General features: G+C 44.0%; 1 protein-coding gene across 1 annotated transcript in view; it reads left to right on the top strand.

Moving 5' to 3' along the window:
• The window catches only part of kiaa0586 (KIAA0586 ortholog), an 818,517-nt gene that overhangs the window by 366,099 nt on the left and 435,430 nt on the right, over window positions 1-16,988 (top strand). The gene's annotated exons all lie outside the window — the stretch shown is intronic.

Here is a 16,988-nt window from a genome sequence, read left to right on the forward strand (position 1 = left end):
GGATATTAAATCATTGTTTTTTTTGACAGATTGAGTGCTTCTCAAAAAACTTTCCAATGTTATTATAGGGCTCATGGCTCCTTTTTATTGTGTTTACTGGGTGCCTGATTTGGGCAGTATGGGGACATATATGGAGGCCAGTGGGGTACGCGGGTATTATTGAGGTAAGAGGGTGAAGGTTAGGGGGGCCTCTCACTTATGTCATAACTGAACTGATATCTTAAATCGAGGCAGATCTTCTAACTTAGCTGCCCTAACATTGGCAGATCTTCTAACTTAGCTGCCCTAACATTGGCAGATTTTCTAATTTAGCTGCCCTAACATTGGCCTACCTCCACCTTTGCCTTCATCCTGCAGCTGGGGGTGGCCCGACTCCAGCATGTTATCGGCGCCCAACTACGACAATAGCATCAGTGGGCACTTGGGGTCAGGTGGCGGGATCACAACATTTGGAAATCTCCCAACTCCACATTCCTGCTTCCAAGATGAAAATTCGACCCATGGTTTCGCGCTTGGATTATAAACTTCAAATATTCTTTTGATATGATGCCAGTCAGTTAAGGAAAAATGATGAGACGTAAGTCAGTGTTGAACTTGCTTTAGGCATCAACCTTTTGAACCAAACCTCCAAATTCAGTTTAAGTCCCAAGTTATTGCATGAAAAATACAGCTTAGAATTTCTGCATACCATTCTAATGAGGTGGTTAGAAACCAGTACGATTAAAATAGAAAGTAGCTATCGCGTGGTGATAGAAATTAAATTGTACGAGCTCTGAGTATACAATTCTTTTACTTCTTATGGCACTAAACATAATCTTCATTCAATTTTATGGCTGTTTAGTAAAATCAACACAGCTCATTGTGGTGAGCAGTTTTCAGGTTCCAGTTATTTTAACTGCAGTTTATCTTTCAAACGTGACTTCAAATGCAACACCTATTTTAAGTTTTTTCTCTCCTACGTGGTGCAATTATAATTTGATGGTGCTGTACTAAAAGAAAGAAAGGTCAATGTACAGTACGGACTATTGTATTCATTCTGGCCTGTGGGTACATGTTTAGTTACAAATTCTCAAATCTCTGGAGCCCTTCTACCTCTCCATGCAAATTACAGGATTTATGGCAAATATTTGGAAATTTGTTACAATTTGGAGGAAGGATATTCTGCCCACTGGTAATGACCAAAACATTCCAATAGATCATTATCAGTTGACAGGCTGGAAATCACTTACTGGGGAAGCCAACAAAGGAATGATTCCTGAACTTGAATAATTCCATCACAGTAGCATTTGATCCAGAACATGCCAAAGCTGCTTGATGCTTTTTTTTTTAATTTAGAGTTCCCAATTCATTTTTTCTAATTAAAGGGCAATTGTAGCATGGCCAATCCACCTACCCTACACATCTTTGGGTTGTGGGGCGAAACCCACGCAAACTCCACACGGACAGTGACCCAGAGCCGGGATCGAACCTAGAACCTCAGCGCTGTGAAGCAGCAGTGCTAACCACTGCCCCTGCTTGATGTTTTCTGATTCATTTGTCTCCTCACCCCACGAATGCCCAGACAGCAAGCAACCTATTAATAAATGAGAGAAATCGCTATTAACAGAGCCGGGCGCTCGTTTCAAACCTTCGATGTCTTTTAAAATGCAGAAAGAAAAGTCAAACATATAAGTTTCCTTTATTTTCAAAAGGTAGTACTCTTTCGAGTGCAACAATTAAACAAATAAAGGAATTAACTAATGAACTGTCCCTTTAGGGGCATTGTAAAGAAAAACAAAACCTTTTTTGTTCGGGGACCCCTTAACAGCCATGCCTGGGAGCACCTGCCCCAGGACCTGTCAATGGCTACTTTGGCCAGGGCCAAGAGCAGGCTAACAAGGATATTCCTCACCCTGCCTCTTCTCCCTACGCTGTACTCCAAAGAGTAGTCATGTGAGAGTACCTTTAAGAAATGGGTGTTTATAAATGGGTATGTATATAAATATCTGTAGTGAGAGTACCTTTAAGAAATGGGTGCTTACTACTGAAGTGATGTCAGTGGGTGGAGCTGGGCTGTCTGTCAGCTTTTTACTGTTGTTTTTGAGCAGGCTGCAGAGTGTGTTTTAGTTTTGTTTTCAGTGTTGGAGCTGAAGCCAGATCAAGCAGCTGTACTGCTGTTCTCTCTGCCATCAAAAGACTATCCCTTGATCATTTGGTGAATTCAGAATTATAAATGTTTTCAGTAGTGACTTTAACCTGATGTGCTTCTGATAAAGATTTTTTTTTAAGCTGTATGGATGTTAAAAAGGAAAGCTTAAAGGTTTGCTTAATGTTGTAGTCTTTGGGGGTTGTATTTGAATTAATGGTTGCTAAGATGTTCACTGTATGTTTTAAAAAGGTTAACTTGAGCTCATAGAATAAACATTGTTTTGCTTTAAATAATACTTTTCCATTTCTGCTGTACCAGACCTGTAGAGTGGGCTGTGTGCTCCCCATACCACAATCTATTAAAAGTTGTGGGTCAGGTGAACTCCATGATACACTTTGGTGTTCTCTAAACCCTGGCCCATAATAGTATAAAGAGAGACATCTGGGACACTGGGGGTGGGTGAGGGAGTAGGCAGATATATGTAATGTTGCATTCTGTAAATAAATCAAGTGTCAAACAAAAAGATTGGCTTATGGTTTCCAACTTCACCATCGGGCTTAGAAGTGATTTAACGGGTGTTGCTTCAGAATTCACCTGAGATGCTTCATGCACCCTCTTTCTTGTTTCATCATGCACAAAGATAAGGAGCATGGGGCTGAAGTGCAAACAAAACGTGACGAGCAGCCCCTCAAATAGTGGAATGGGGTTGAAACATTGGAAAACCTATATGAACATGGAACTCTGATTCCTCAAGTCTGTGAAAATTGCAGGCGGCCTGGGACTCCATGAAGCATCTCGATCTTCAATTGCACGAGTTTATTGCATACAACAAAACCTGAAAGGAAATTTATCAGAATTAAATAAAATGTTGTTTTGGGGGCTGATGATGCACTCCAGCCCTTGCGGTGCCCACCAGTCATGGAAAGCCTCATGAGTAGTGGTAGACATTGCATTCTCGTTCTTTTAGGACACCTGGGCACGGACAGAAGCACGCAAAAGAGGCAGACAGTCGGGTTGAATGACTCCCTCAACCACTAGCTACTTGGCCCTGTTTACGGCCATGACCAGACAGCAGGATGGATCACCAGACAACAGGATGGATCACCACAGCGTGTCCGAACAGTTGATGAAAGAGTGCAAACGAAGGTGTGCAGCAGCAGCCTGTACAGGAAATCCTTTGGTGCTGAATGAATGGCATAAAGGGGGTTTCCGCGAGACGACTCAAATTGTAGGGCCAGGAGGGCCTCACTTCCTATGTGTTCAAGACACTTAACCAATCAATATCCTCCACTTGTTTATCCTTAACAATACAATTAACATAACATTAACAACAACCAGGCCAACTACTAAAAGGGGAAGTAAAGAATGAAAATAAGACTGGAAAAGAGAGTATAGGAATAGACTGGTTGTTAACATAAAAGGGAACCCAAAAGAAAATTGATAGGAACGATGTACTAGAAAGGCTGGCTATGCTTGGATTGGGTAAGTGTCCTGGTTTGAATGGCTTGCATCCCACATAGGTAAATGTAGTGGGGGGTGGAGATAGTGGAAGGACTTGCCATAATCTCCAAATCCTCCCTAGAAATGAGGGAGGTACCAGGCAATTAGATGTAAAATTTGAATCCCTTACTTGCTGAGGATTGGATGTGACAATAAAAGTTTTTTTTTAAAGCAGCTTTGTTAAGAGAAAGTGTGATGATCGGAATACCTTGCCCCTTTAAGAGGCTTGTGATGATCGGAATACATTGCCCCTTTAAGAGGCTATGAACCCTGGGGGACTCCGCCTCTGGCTACGCCCCCTGGGAAACAGTACTTAAGATGAGACTCCATTTTGCGAGCACACTTCTCATGGAGGCTGCCATTGTTCACTGCTTATTAAAGCCTTTGATTACTGACCTAACTTTCATGTCGTAATTGAGAGTGCCTCAGAAAGTCAGGGCAAACATATATCTAAAGTAAAGTTGAGGCAGCTATTTGCAGAACAACGCAAGATATATTTTCCCCATGTTAGTAGTTGGATGGAGGAGCACACATAATTCTCTTGTTGTTTTCTGATGTCTTACAGTTTTCAGACTTCTAGCTTCTTTGTCCCTGTCCTTTGTCTTCTTTCTTCTGTTTCTTTCTCCTGTCTCTTCTCTAACTGCACAAAACCTGGTCAGAGTCTCCTCTTAAACTGACATATTTCCAGCAGACTCATCTGAGACTGCCAATTAGAACCTTCCCTATAAATTCCACTGCCCAAGCATGCAGTTCTTGTCCAATCACAGATGTGCTAATATTTTTATTTTTTTATTTTAAATAAAGTTAGAGTACCCAATTATTTTTTCCAATTAAGGGGCAATTTAGAGTGTTCAATCTACCTATCCTGCACATCTTTGGGTTGTGGGGGTGAAACCCACGCAGACACGGGGAGTATGTGCAAACTCCACACGGACAGTGACCCAGGGCCGGGATTCGAACCTGGGTCCTCAGCGCCGTAGGCAGCAATGCTAACCACTGTGCCACCGTGCTGCCCTACAGATGTGCTAATATGAGCAAAATTTTCACACATGCACACATCTTCCTCAGTGATTATGTGGAGCCTCTGAAACTCCGCGGTGTCAGGTTTCTAAATTCGTACAAGCAGGTTCAAGGCATAACAATTTCTATGGTTCCTTTGCTTTGCAGGTCAATAAACAGGACACCCTTATTCAAGAAAGGGAGTATAAGGGCAGTCTAAAAAAATTATAATTAAAAGCAGAAAATGAAATGTGGAGTAGACTATGTTGCAAATGACAAATACAGTATACTAAATTGAAAGAAGTACAAGTAAATCCAATTTATTCTAACCCAGATCTACGTGCACTTCGTTCAATTTGGTGTACTGTACTCGCTACTTGTGTTGTGCCTTCTGCCTCGTTGGGGGTGACTGCTTTGCAAAATACCTCCTTTCAGTCTGCAAGCATGACCTTGAGCTGCTTGCTGCTTGTCATTTGAATTCTCCACCTTACTCTGACCTTTCTGTCTTTGGCCTGCTGCAGTATTCTAATGAAACTCAGTGCAAGCTCCAGGAACAGCACCTCATCTTTGACTTTGCAATCTACAAAACTTTAAAGCTTGACATTGAGTTCAACAGATATTAGATAATGACCTCTGCTGTCCTTTATTTCATGTTTATTTTTTCTGTTTTTGGTTTTTCTCATTTCCATTATTTCTTCACTTTGCATTTGTACTAAAGCTATCCAGCCATTGATTCTCACCTCATCTGGGCACATCTTTTGTTTCTTCACCTGTCTCATAACCACTCCCTTATGTCTTTGTACCATGAAATCACTTGTCAGTTTAACCTCTTCTGCCCTCTGCCCCATTACTGACCTTTCCTTTTGTCCTCATTCCACCCTGAGCCTTTCACTTGTTCAAAACCTATTACATTTCTCTCTTTCCTCAGTTCTGATGAAGGGTAATTGACCTGAAACATTGGGCACGATGCAAAGGCCGTGCTGCGCCGGAAAAGTGACTCGCCACGGCACAGCGTGGCCGATAAAAGCCGGACAACCCAGCTCTCAGGATCTACCCGGCTTTCAACGCCTCGTGAGATCCAATGCAAGACGTTGCGATGTAAATCCCGCCTATTATGGGTGGGATCACTTTTTGGCAAATATGCACATTGGAGCAAGACAGTAAGTCTCACTCTTATGTACAGATCTCCAAGGTACCTGAGGCTTTGGGATTCATCCGCTTCACCTCAGAGGCGTGTGCAAGCACGGTTCAGCCACAAATGGGGACCAGGTAGAATGGCACTCATGGGGGTCTCCCAGGGGATCGGAGGCCCCCTTTGGGCAGGGATGGTGGTCTGGCACTGCTGGTGCCACCTGGGCACCCTGACAGTGCAACCTGTGTGCCAGCCTGCCACTGCCAAGGTGCCCAGGTAGCATTGCCAGCTGACATGGGCACTGCCAGAGCGCCAGCTCAACATTGCCAAGCTGGCATTTTTACGTGCGCGATCAGGCCGGGGGTGCCTTGTTTGGGTGTTGGGGGAGGGGGGGGGGGTCTGGGGACATTCCCAGAATATATTTGGGCTGGGAATGGTGGTTAGGGATTGCTTTGGAGGCCTCTGAGATCAGGAAGCCATTTTAAAATGGCGCCCCGATCTCTCGCTGCACTGGGGAATTCTGGTGAGCGGAGCTCCCCACTGTACAAAATGGGGCTATGTGCACCTTGGCTGTGTGTTCCCGTTGAGGCCCCTTAAATAATGCGAGTTGCGTTGAATAGCCATGTGTTTCTCGGCACTGAGTGCCAGGAAATATGCAGCTATATGCGCTCACTGTGGGACTTTGTGCCCACCTGGTTGTATCGAGCCCAGTAACTCTGTTTGTCTCCACAAATGCCTCCTGACCAGCTGCTTATTTCCAGCATTTCTATTTTGATTTCAGATTTCCAACATTTGATGCATTTTGCTTTTGTCCTAGATTATAGGCCAGTCAGATTAACATTAGGCATGTGTAATGTTTTTGAAATAATAATGAGGAATAATTATTCAGTAGACATTCTGGAGGGAAACCCAGCATAGAATTGTCAAGTCAGATTGTGTTTGATTATTCTAATTGAATTGTTTGATCAAGTAACAGAAAAGGTTAATGAACAGAATGCAGTGGATGCTGTCTACGTTAAGAAGGTGTTTGACAATGTACTACCCACAGGACTGGTTAATAAATTGAGGCTTATCATAGAATTTACAGTGCAGAAGGAGGCCACTCGGCTCATCGAGTCTGCACTGGCTCCTGGAAAGAGCACCCCACCCGAGGTCAACACCTCCACCCTATCCCCACAACCCAGCAACCCCACCCAACACTAAGGGCAATTTTGAACACTAAGGGCAATTTATCATGGCCAATCCACCTAACCTGCACATCTTTGGACTGTGGGAGGAAACCGGAGCACCCGGAGGAATTGGACGATTGCTATTAGCTTGGATGAAAAAATTGGCTTAAGAACAATGGTAAATAGTTGTTTTTCAGACTGTAACCAGGGCATAGATAGGTCAGCAGAATAGACAGACAAGCGACAGGTGGATTGATTTACAGAGAACTGTGGTGTTGCGTTTTGGCAGAAAAGCCAGGGAGAGGGAATATAAACTAGATAGCGCAGGTCTTAAGAGTGCCCTGGGTCAGAGGCAACTGGTGCTCCATGCACATTGATCTTTGAAGGTGGCAGAACATATTGTGAGAGTTAGCAAAGTATATGGGATCTTTAGCTTCATAAATGAAGATATTGAGTACAAAAGTAGGAAGTTTTTCTGAATCTTCCTAAAGCCCTGGTTAGGCCACAACAAGAGTATTGTGCTCAGTTCTGGTTGCCACACTTTAGGAAGGTTGAGAAACCTCTTGAGAGGGTGCAGAGGCGATGTGCCAGGATGATTCAGTGATGACGGATATTCAGTTGATGACAAGGTTATGTTGGAGAAGAGGGGGATGTTCTCCTTTTAGCAGAGCAGGTTGAGGGGGGATTTGTTAGAGGTGAACAATGGTATGACAGGTTTAGATAAGGTTGACAGGGAAAAACTGATCCCATTAACTTATTGTACAATGACCAAGGGACACAGATTTGTGCAGGAGATGCTGGGGAGATGTCAAGAAGTACTTTTTTTACATCGTGAGTGGTAATGACCTGAGACTCGCTGCCTACAGGAGTGGTGGAAGTAGAGGCAACTAATCATTTCAAAAGTAAATTGGATGGCCTTTGAGGGAAATATTCCTGCAAGGCTACGGGAATAGAGTAGAGGAATGGTTTGCTCGACAGCGAGCTAGCATGGACTTGATGGGTGAATGGCCTACTCCTGTACCATTATGACTCTATCCCCTCTCTTTCCTCAGAATCCTTATAAAAATCCATCTCTGACTAAATCTTTGGTCACACTTCCATTGGGGTTCCTTCTGCACTCAGCATCCAATTTTCTTTATGTCTCTGAATTTCCTTGAGGCCTTTTTTAAATAAAAGAACAGCATGGATGAAAATTGTTGCAAGTATGACTGGACATGATTCTCTCTATCCAATGTGCTCTGTTGTCTCCAGGTTCAAGCTAATTACAAAATTCTTGGTGAGCTTCTGGCATGCGAAACACCTCTGGGAACTCATTATTTTGGGGGTAGGAGCTAATGTGCTGCTACAAGATTTAAGTGGCCTGCTGTAGCTTAAAGGGTATTCTACATTCAAAATTATTAAGAAACAGATTAAAAAGTTGTTCAATTATAGGGAGGGCCTGCAGGACGCTGTTAACTCAGAGTCCCATAAAAAATTGATAAAACCACCAAAGTGCTTCTGCAAGGAGCTGGGTAAATGAAGGAGGTGCTGTTAACTCAGAACAATGCAGACACCCAATCAGAGCAGCACAAAAACAGGAATGACCAGGGCACTGAAAGTAATTATGACCAATTCTAGCATGGCACTTTGTGCCAGAAAATATTTTAATGACTTTACCAGGGCAGAAAGGTCAGAAGTGCCAGATTGGAGAAGGATGTTTCTTCGAACCTCCACATAAATTGGGCTGGGTGTAGACAGGTATTTCATAAAGCTGCTCTGAACTCATTAGTGCCTTTAGCTCTGTCTCTACACAGATCAGTGGTCAAGTTGAGACAATGTCCAGTAGTTGACGTGTTGAGAATGGCCACATATGGCTAGCTGTCCTTCCAGCCATTTTAATCGCCTGAATATTTGACTGAAAACGGACAGGGCCTGATTGCTCATGTAATAGCAGCCTACAGCAGATGCTTTTCAGAATTTAGCTTCCATCAGAAAGGAGGTCCATCAGTCCCATGATACTCTTATGGGAATTTAGCAATATTCTTGCCACTCGGATGGTATCACGTAGAGGTATCAAGGTTAATAGAAAGAACTATCTGCATGGCAGCAGTGGTTATAATTAAAAATATTGTACTAAAGCTGTTCTGCATGCAAACATAGTTCTCTGTTTTTTAATGGCTTTCATCAGCTAAATGAATGGGGGTTGTATGAGTTGATGTGCATATAGGGCAGCACGGTAGCATTGTGGGTAGCACAAACGCTTCACAGCTCCAGGGTCCCAGGTTCGATTCTGGCTAGGGTCACTGTCGGTGTGGAGTCTGCACATCCTCCCCGTGTGTGCGTGGGTTTCCTCCGGGTGCTCCGGTTTTCTCCCACAGTCCAAAGATGTGCAGGTTAGGTGGATTGGCCATGATAAATTGCCCTTAGTGTTGGGTGGGGTTATGGGGATAGGGTGGAGGTGTTAACTTTGGGTAGGGTGCTCTTTCCAAGAGCCAGTGCAGACTCGATGGGCCGAATGGCCTCCTTCTGCACTGTAAATTCTATGATATGGAAAAGAACATGAATGACAGCACACGTGAGATTTAAGGAAATCAGACTGATATTGTGGTCAAGAAAGTATTTCTTAACTAAGTTTAGCCTGAACATATCTTGTAGGTGGCAAGAGTCTTCAGTCTAGCTTGTTGTTGATGTGCTGACTGGAATTGTTATACCTCTCAGAAAGGCAATGTTGTGCAATATGCATCAGACAACCATGATCCTTGAGACTTCTGAAGAGTATTGTGGACTGGACTGTACTGCAGGAGGCCCCCACGTTGGTCCATGTACTTGAAATGTGCCATCTCAGTCATGCCCCTCTTTGATGAATTATAATGCTGCTCAACTGGAGTCCAAGGAAAGCACACAGGTGGCATGAACCAAGACTGTAAAGCATAGCCTAATCTCTGTGCATCCATCCAGAAACATATTTTCCTGGTTAGAAATGTAGCAGCTTCTTGGGAAGCTTGCTGACGTGCTGCTGTTTGCAGTTGACCTATGAATTGGGAAGATAGAACATTTTCCTGTAGGACATAGATAAAGGAAGCCATGGCGATGCAAACTATGATTTCTTGGATCTTGACGGCACGGCGGCACAGTGGTTAGCACTGCTGCCTACGGCATTGAGGACCCGGGTTCGATCCCAGCCCTGGGACACTGTCTGTGTGGAGTTTGCACATTCCTCCCGTGTCTGCGTGGGTTTCACCCCCACAACCCAAAGATGTGCAGGTTAGGTGGATTGGCTACGCTAAATTGCCCCTTAATTGGAAAAAAAATAATTGGGTACTCTAAATTAATATTTTAAAAAATTAATTCTTGGGTGTAAAACCCAGCCATGTTGATGCTGACTCTCCACAGGAAAACTGATGAATTTGCTAACTCTAGAAATGAGCATATCCTTGATTTACTTAATAGATCTGTGTACAGCTGTTTGCATTTTATTACAGATATCCAAAGTGGACATCTGGAATTAGCCCTGCACAGAGGGCAGAATTCTCCCATGCCCCCTCCAGCGGGATCTATGGCGAGTGGGTTGGGGAGAACTCGGCAGGAGGCCCAACAATTGGTTTCACGCTGGCCTGAAATTACAGTGGGATCTTCCGATGTTGCCCACCACAGTGGATAGAGAATCCCACTGGGGGCCTGCATGAAACCGCTTTGCACCGCACTAATGGGAATGATTGGAATCTTCTCCCCACACCCGATTCTCTGCATTGCCAACGGAAAAACACGCCATTCCAGAACACGGGCAATAATTGGGACCTACCTGAGGAAGGCTTGGATCTGACTCCGGAGTTCAGAATGGAGGCTGCTAGCGGCGCTGGACTCTGGAACACCACAGTAGTGGGTAGGAGGAGCACCTATCAGATGGATTTTCCAGCTTCAGTGTCTTTAAGGAGGTCCATCTTCCAGCCTCAGAATTCCTGGAGATCCATCTTCTTTCTTCAGAAGGTTCAACTTCTTTCTTCCACAGTGGATGAGTAAATATGGCACGCCATCAAGCCCGCCCGGCCAAAGAAGACAGCATAAAACTCCTGGATGTATAATTAATTATGTGGGGAAAGGAAGGCATGGCATGGTTTCCCGCAGGCCTCTAACTGAGAAACATTCCCTGTCTTCACCCCCAAGATGTGACTCAATCCCGGGTAGGAGAATTCCACCCATAGAATTTAAGGATGATTGTAACTTTATCAGCAACTTGGAAGAGATGGAAGTGGACTGCAGGTAAGCTCATTACAAAATCTGACAGTTTCCTTTGGAAATCTTCTGCTTCTGCTGTTTGTCAAATGCAGGTAAAATTTCTTCTGTCTATCTAATTACTTGTTTAGGGACAAAGGCCCTTCGCGTCCATGATACAGTTCCACCAGGTTGGTGTTCGTCCATTGCTCCTGGTCTTCCAAGAAGCAAAAATAGAGAGCAATTTCTAATGGCTGTTCTTTTATGCATTTTATTTTTGAAAGGGTAGGTGTTGGGGCTTACATAAATGGTAGTGGCTCAGCTAATGGTGCAAATGAAAAAATAGCAATGAAAATTATATTAACTACAGTTTTAACAGCACCTGTAAATTTCACCCACCGACTAGCATCCCCATCTGAATATAGAGACAAGAGGCTCTGTTCCTTTCATTTGACTGAAATATTAGATGGTTTAAGCCTGCCATTAGAATAGTGTGTCGGGGCAGCACGGTGGCACAGTGGGTTAGCCCTGCTGTCTCAAGGCGCCGAGGTCCCAGGTTCGATCCTGGCTCTGGGTCACTATCCGTGTGGAGTTTGCACATTCTCGCCGTGTTTGCGTGAGTTTCACCCCACAACCCAAAGATGTGCAGGGTAGGTGGATTGGCCACAAATTGCCCCATAATTGGAAAAAATGAATTGGATACACTAAATTTATATTAAAAAAAATACATTTAGAGTTCCCAATTTTTTTTTTAAATAGTGCATCGGAAACTTGGATGCCATTTTTATGCTGGCGTGATCAAGACTGTGGAAAAGAAGCAGAATAGATGGACAGTGGGATTGATGATACAGCTAAATCATCACTATCTCGTTTGAATGCAGCTGCCAAAATACGGGTGAATATTTCCACTGGCTGACAGGGATGAAAGTGGAAATTGGAGCTGGTACAAGAGTAGGCAGGGATCCAAAAAAAAATCTTTCCTACATTTTCTGCAGCTGCTCGCCTGATCAGCATCACAAAATCGTTAGTATGCCAGTGAACCTCTAGGCTACTGTCTTTGAACCCTGTGAGAATACCTTACCTTGGTAAATGTTGAATTTTATGTACGACACGTTATGGAAAATGGGCTCCATAAACCAGTTTTCATCTGTTAAGCTGAATGATTGCAGTACCGACTGGAACTTCGGGCTTGCTCAACCTTGAATCACTGAGATTAGGTTGAAGCTGAAAGCATACCAGCGTGTAAAACAGTAATACAGAACATAAAACGTTCCTTTAAAATGTAGTGTTAATTCGGTGTTCCTGCTTTTTGAATAGCACAGCAATATGGGTGCCAATCTAAATAGGAAATAATCTGAATTCGATTGAGGATGTGCTACTTGACTAAAGTCATCCTCTCAGCATTTGAATTTTCAACTCGGCTGGTTGGTGAGGAATTTACATACTGAGAAATAATCTGTGTTTTAATGGAAAAATGTACAGTCAACCAAATCAAACATGCAACCAACTCATCTATATTTAAATGTTTATATTAAGATTTCATAAAAATGGTTGTGTCTCCAGTATGCTTTATTACTTCTGTGCTTTTGTACATACATAATGGGGGGAATTTTCCCATATTTTTTCAGTGTCAGGCTCTGACTGAAACCCGGCATGTAACTCGCCAGCTGCAGGGCTGAGCTTTTAGTCCAGATTCTGAGCCTCTCTGAAAATAAATTCAGGGGCGTGGTCTACACCGTCACCGTGGAGGGGCAGAGCCTGATAGAACTGGCGTGGCCAGCTCCACAGAGATCAGACCCCCCCTTCCCTCTCCCCCAGGCCCCCCACAAAAGCATCGGGGCTTACATCCATCACGAGCATCAGCATATGCGCTCTCACCCTGCCCCACCCACCACAAGCATCAGCAACAGGCCTCTCAAAACCCCCTCCCCCTCCCCCCACCACGAGCATCAGCATCGGGGTTCTCACCCCTCCACTACCACCATCAGCATCGGGGACTCTCCTTTCCCCCCCCCCCCCAGCAAGCATCAGCATGTCAGGGGCTTCTGCTCCAACAAACATAATGTGAATACTGCCCCCAATGGGGCTCCCCCAGAGGGCCACCCTTTGACACAAGTCCGCTCAGGGCACTGTCTGGGCATGTCCCCCTCGCCTTGGGGCTATGCCTACCTTTGCATCCCTTGGCGACTGATTCATGTTTTTCCAAACTTGTAAACCTCACCGACATGACCACGTCAGCGAGGTTTGAATATTCAGTGAGAGGGGAGAGCAACTCGGTAATGAGATTAAAATGCATGCACATCTATTAAAATGAGGTTCTTGCCCTTTGTGGTCGTGAACTTTGTTACGTCACCGGCAAGGGGTGTGGAAAGACGGGAAACGGCGAGAATCTGGTTTCCCGATCCTTGCGAGATTTTGCGTCCGCATTGCCCTTCTCGCTCACGGTGATCGTGGGTGCATGATCGTGCCTGGTATGTGGATGTTATTTTCTCACTTGCTGGTAACTCCTGGTCATCAAAGGGATTACATTGCTTTCATTTATTTACTCCTGGGATGTGGGCATCACAGGCAAAGCCAGCATTTATTATGCATCCCTAGTTTCCCATGAAAATGTGGTGGTGAGTTGCCTAGTCCTTGTCATGAGACATCCCCGAGATATAGAGAGGAGGACTTTGTAGAGTTGACTGGTTTGTGTGTGCCTTTGTTGTGGCTGATGCCTAGGTCAATGCTAGATGGTTAACCTGGGTTTATTCCTATTGTTTCTTTGCGTAGTTCAATATAACTGAGATACTGTGCCAGATAGCATCAATCAGATTGCTGTGGGTCTGGAGTCACATATAAGCCAGACCAGGTAAGGACATTAACGAACCAGATGGGTGTTTAGAAAAGGCCAGTAGTTTATGGTTACCTTTACTGCCATGAGTTTCTTATTCCAAATTTTATTTAATTAACGGAATTCAGATTCTGCAGAACTCTGCATTATTAATTCGAGACTCCGGATTGCTAGTACAGTATCATAACCAGTATGCTACCGTACCTGTTCCATTGTTACCCATTACCATGCTAGTGCCTCACCTTTAAGGCATAATAGAACCTTCACCCAAAAATAATGCATCGGTGCAATTCTTGAAATTTCAGGGTTTCACAGAAATGTGGAGGAGTCTCATTCAGGCTTTTTTTTTGATGCACTAGTTGATCTATTATCCAATCCTAACAACTGAGATTCACAAACATACTGAGTGAATGGAGAAAATGTTGAAATCAGTGTCTCTGTATATTGGAACTTGTGCAATTCAATACCAAACGCCTTATAGAGCTTAGGATTTTGAATCAAACAATAGATTTTTTGTTCAGCGACGGGAGTTGGTATTTGGAAATTTTGAGCATACTTGGATATAAAATATTGTCAGAAGGGTTGCATAATATCATTGTTAGAATTAATGATTGTTTGGATGCAAGGACTTTGATCCTGGATTTATCAATTTTGTGAAATTCTCTCACATAAGCGACTGCAAATTATGTTTGCAGATATATAGAAGCATTTTGGTTTTGTGCCTGAAGATAAAGTGTCAATGTGGATGCGTTTGCTATGGGATACCAAAATTATGGAATGCATTACAAATTTTAGATGTATTTTAAACAGTATGAAATCCCTTATAGCCCTTTGTATGCAAGTTAGATTGGTCAGTTTTGTTAATGGGATTGTGACTGCAGTGTTGGAATTAAGAAAACTGTTCATTAGACAAAGAATATTTACTTAAGATATTACTATGATTTTTAATAACAGATAAGGTGTTAGAGATATCAATGTCACTTTACCATTCTTCACTGTCAATTTGTTCTCTTCTTGGACCATGACTTCGGCAGTGTGCAGATTTGCACACTCTGCTGACGGAGATGTTCTATTATATAATATTTATATAATTAGTTAATAAATTATAATACATGCCATATGGTAGCTTATTTGGTATCATATGCCACATCCAGTCATAATGGTGGTGGACAATTAACCAACTAATGTGAGGGGGGAGACTCCACAAATATTGCCTTCTTCGATGATGGGAGAGCCCAGGGCATCAATGCAAAATGCCAAATTGAAGCTTTGGCAACCATCTTTAGCCAGAAATATCGAGTGGATGATCCATCTTGGACTCCTTTGAGGTAACCAGCATCACAGATGCCAGACTTCAGCCACTTTGATTCATTCCATGTGATAGTGGAGTGGACTCGATGGGCCGAATGGCCTTACTTCCACTCCTATGTCTATGTCTTATATCAAGAAACAGCTGAAAGCACTGATACGTCAAAAGCTGGGGTCCTGACAACATAACGCAATAGTACTGAAGACTTTTGCCTCAGAACTAGCTACGCCCTGAGCCAAACTGCTCCACCCAGTACAGCTGCTGTATAACATTGCCATCTATTCGACAATATGGAATATTGCCTAGGTATGTCGTGTCCACAAAAAGCAGGACAAATCCAATACGACCCATTAATGCTGAGAGACTGGGAAATGTTGACATCCAAAGTGACCTTGGTGTCTTTGTTCATAAATAACTGAAAGCAAACTGCAGGTTCAACTAGCAGAAAGAAAGCAAATGGTAGGTAAACCTTTTTTGCATGAACATTTAATTACAGGAGTAAGAAGGTCATGCTGCAATTGTATACAGCCTTGGTGAGACCACACCTGGAGTATTATGCACAGTTACCTAAGGAAGGATATACTTACAACAGAGGGAGTGCCGAAGGTTCACCAAACTGATTCCTGGGATGGTGGGTTTTGTGAGGGCCACGAAGAATCCAGCACGAGTCTTCAGGATACAAAGAAATAACATTTATTTACAATAACATATATATATACACAACAGCAGCAAGTTCCCTTGCAGCTCACTCCTCTCTCTCTCTTACTGCTGGTTCCAAATGGGCCAACTCTATTTATGCAGGGAGTCTGCTAATGATTTCTCCGCCCCCCCCTCATTGGGGAAGCTCATACTCCCACAGGATTGTGGGATTGTCTTTAGTCCCCAGCCAATGGTAAGCAGGCAGGTTATAACACCCCTCCCCCCCAAAGTCCAAGGAATCCACCGAAGACCCTGGCGAAGGAGGGCGGCGGACTCGTTTTGCCGCAGGCCGGACCCCAGTTGCACGAGGCGCTGGATCGGGCGGCGTGTAACGAGATGGAGACCGGCGCTTCCATGATGAACGGCATTTGGTGTCCTTCTCTGCGACGGGGTGCAAATCTTCGCAGTCCACCAGATAACCCAGGTAGACTACTTCCTTTGCCTGAAAAACCCACTTTGTGCGACGTAAACGGACACCAGCCTCCGAAAAGCGACTAAGGACAGCCTCCAAATTTTCCAGATGTTCCTGCTCCGACATCCCTGTGATCAAAACGTCATCAGTAGACCACAATAAGCGGTAAACCTCTTAAAATGCCCTCCATAACGCGGTGAAAAATAGCGCAGGCAGAGGATACTCCAAAGGACAAACATGTATATTCATACAGGCCCCGGTGTGTATTAATCGTTACATATGACCGGGAGGCAGGGTCCAGATCCAACTGAACGTAGGCGTGACTCGTATCTAATTTTGTGAATGAGAGTCCGCCTGCAAGCTTCACGTAGAGGTCCTCTATGCGAGGCATTGGGTATCGGTCGAGTCGGGAAGCCATATTCACTGTAAGTTTATAGTCGCCGCACAAGCGAACTGTGGCATCTGGCTTCATTACAGGTACAATTGGTGCTGCCCAGTCAGCGAAATGGACGGGCCTGATGATACCCAAAGTTTCCAAATGAGTGAGCTCCCCTTCTACCTTCTCGAGCAAGGCGTAAGGCATCGGGCGCGCCCGGAAATAGCGCGGCGTGGCTCC

This window comes from Scyliorhinus canicula, chromosome 2, assembly GCF_902713615.1.
Source record: "Scyliorhinus canicula chromosome 2, sScyCan1.1, whole genome shotgun sequence".
Classification (NCBI taxonomy): domain Eukaryota; kingdom Metazoa; phylum Chordata; class Chondrichthyes; order Carcharhiniformes; family Scyliorhinidae; genus Scyliorhinus; species Scyliorhinus canicula.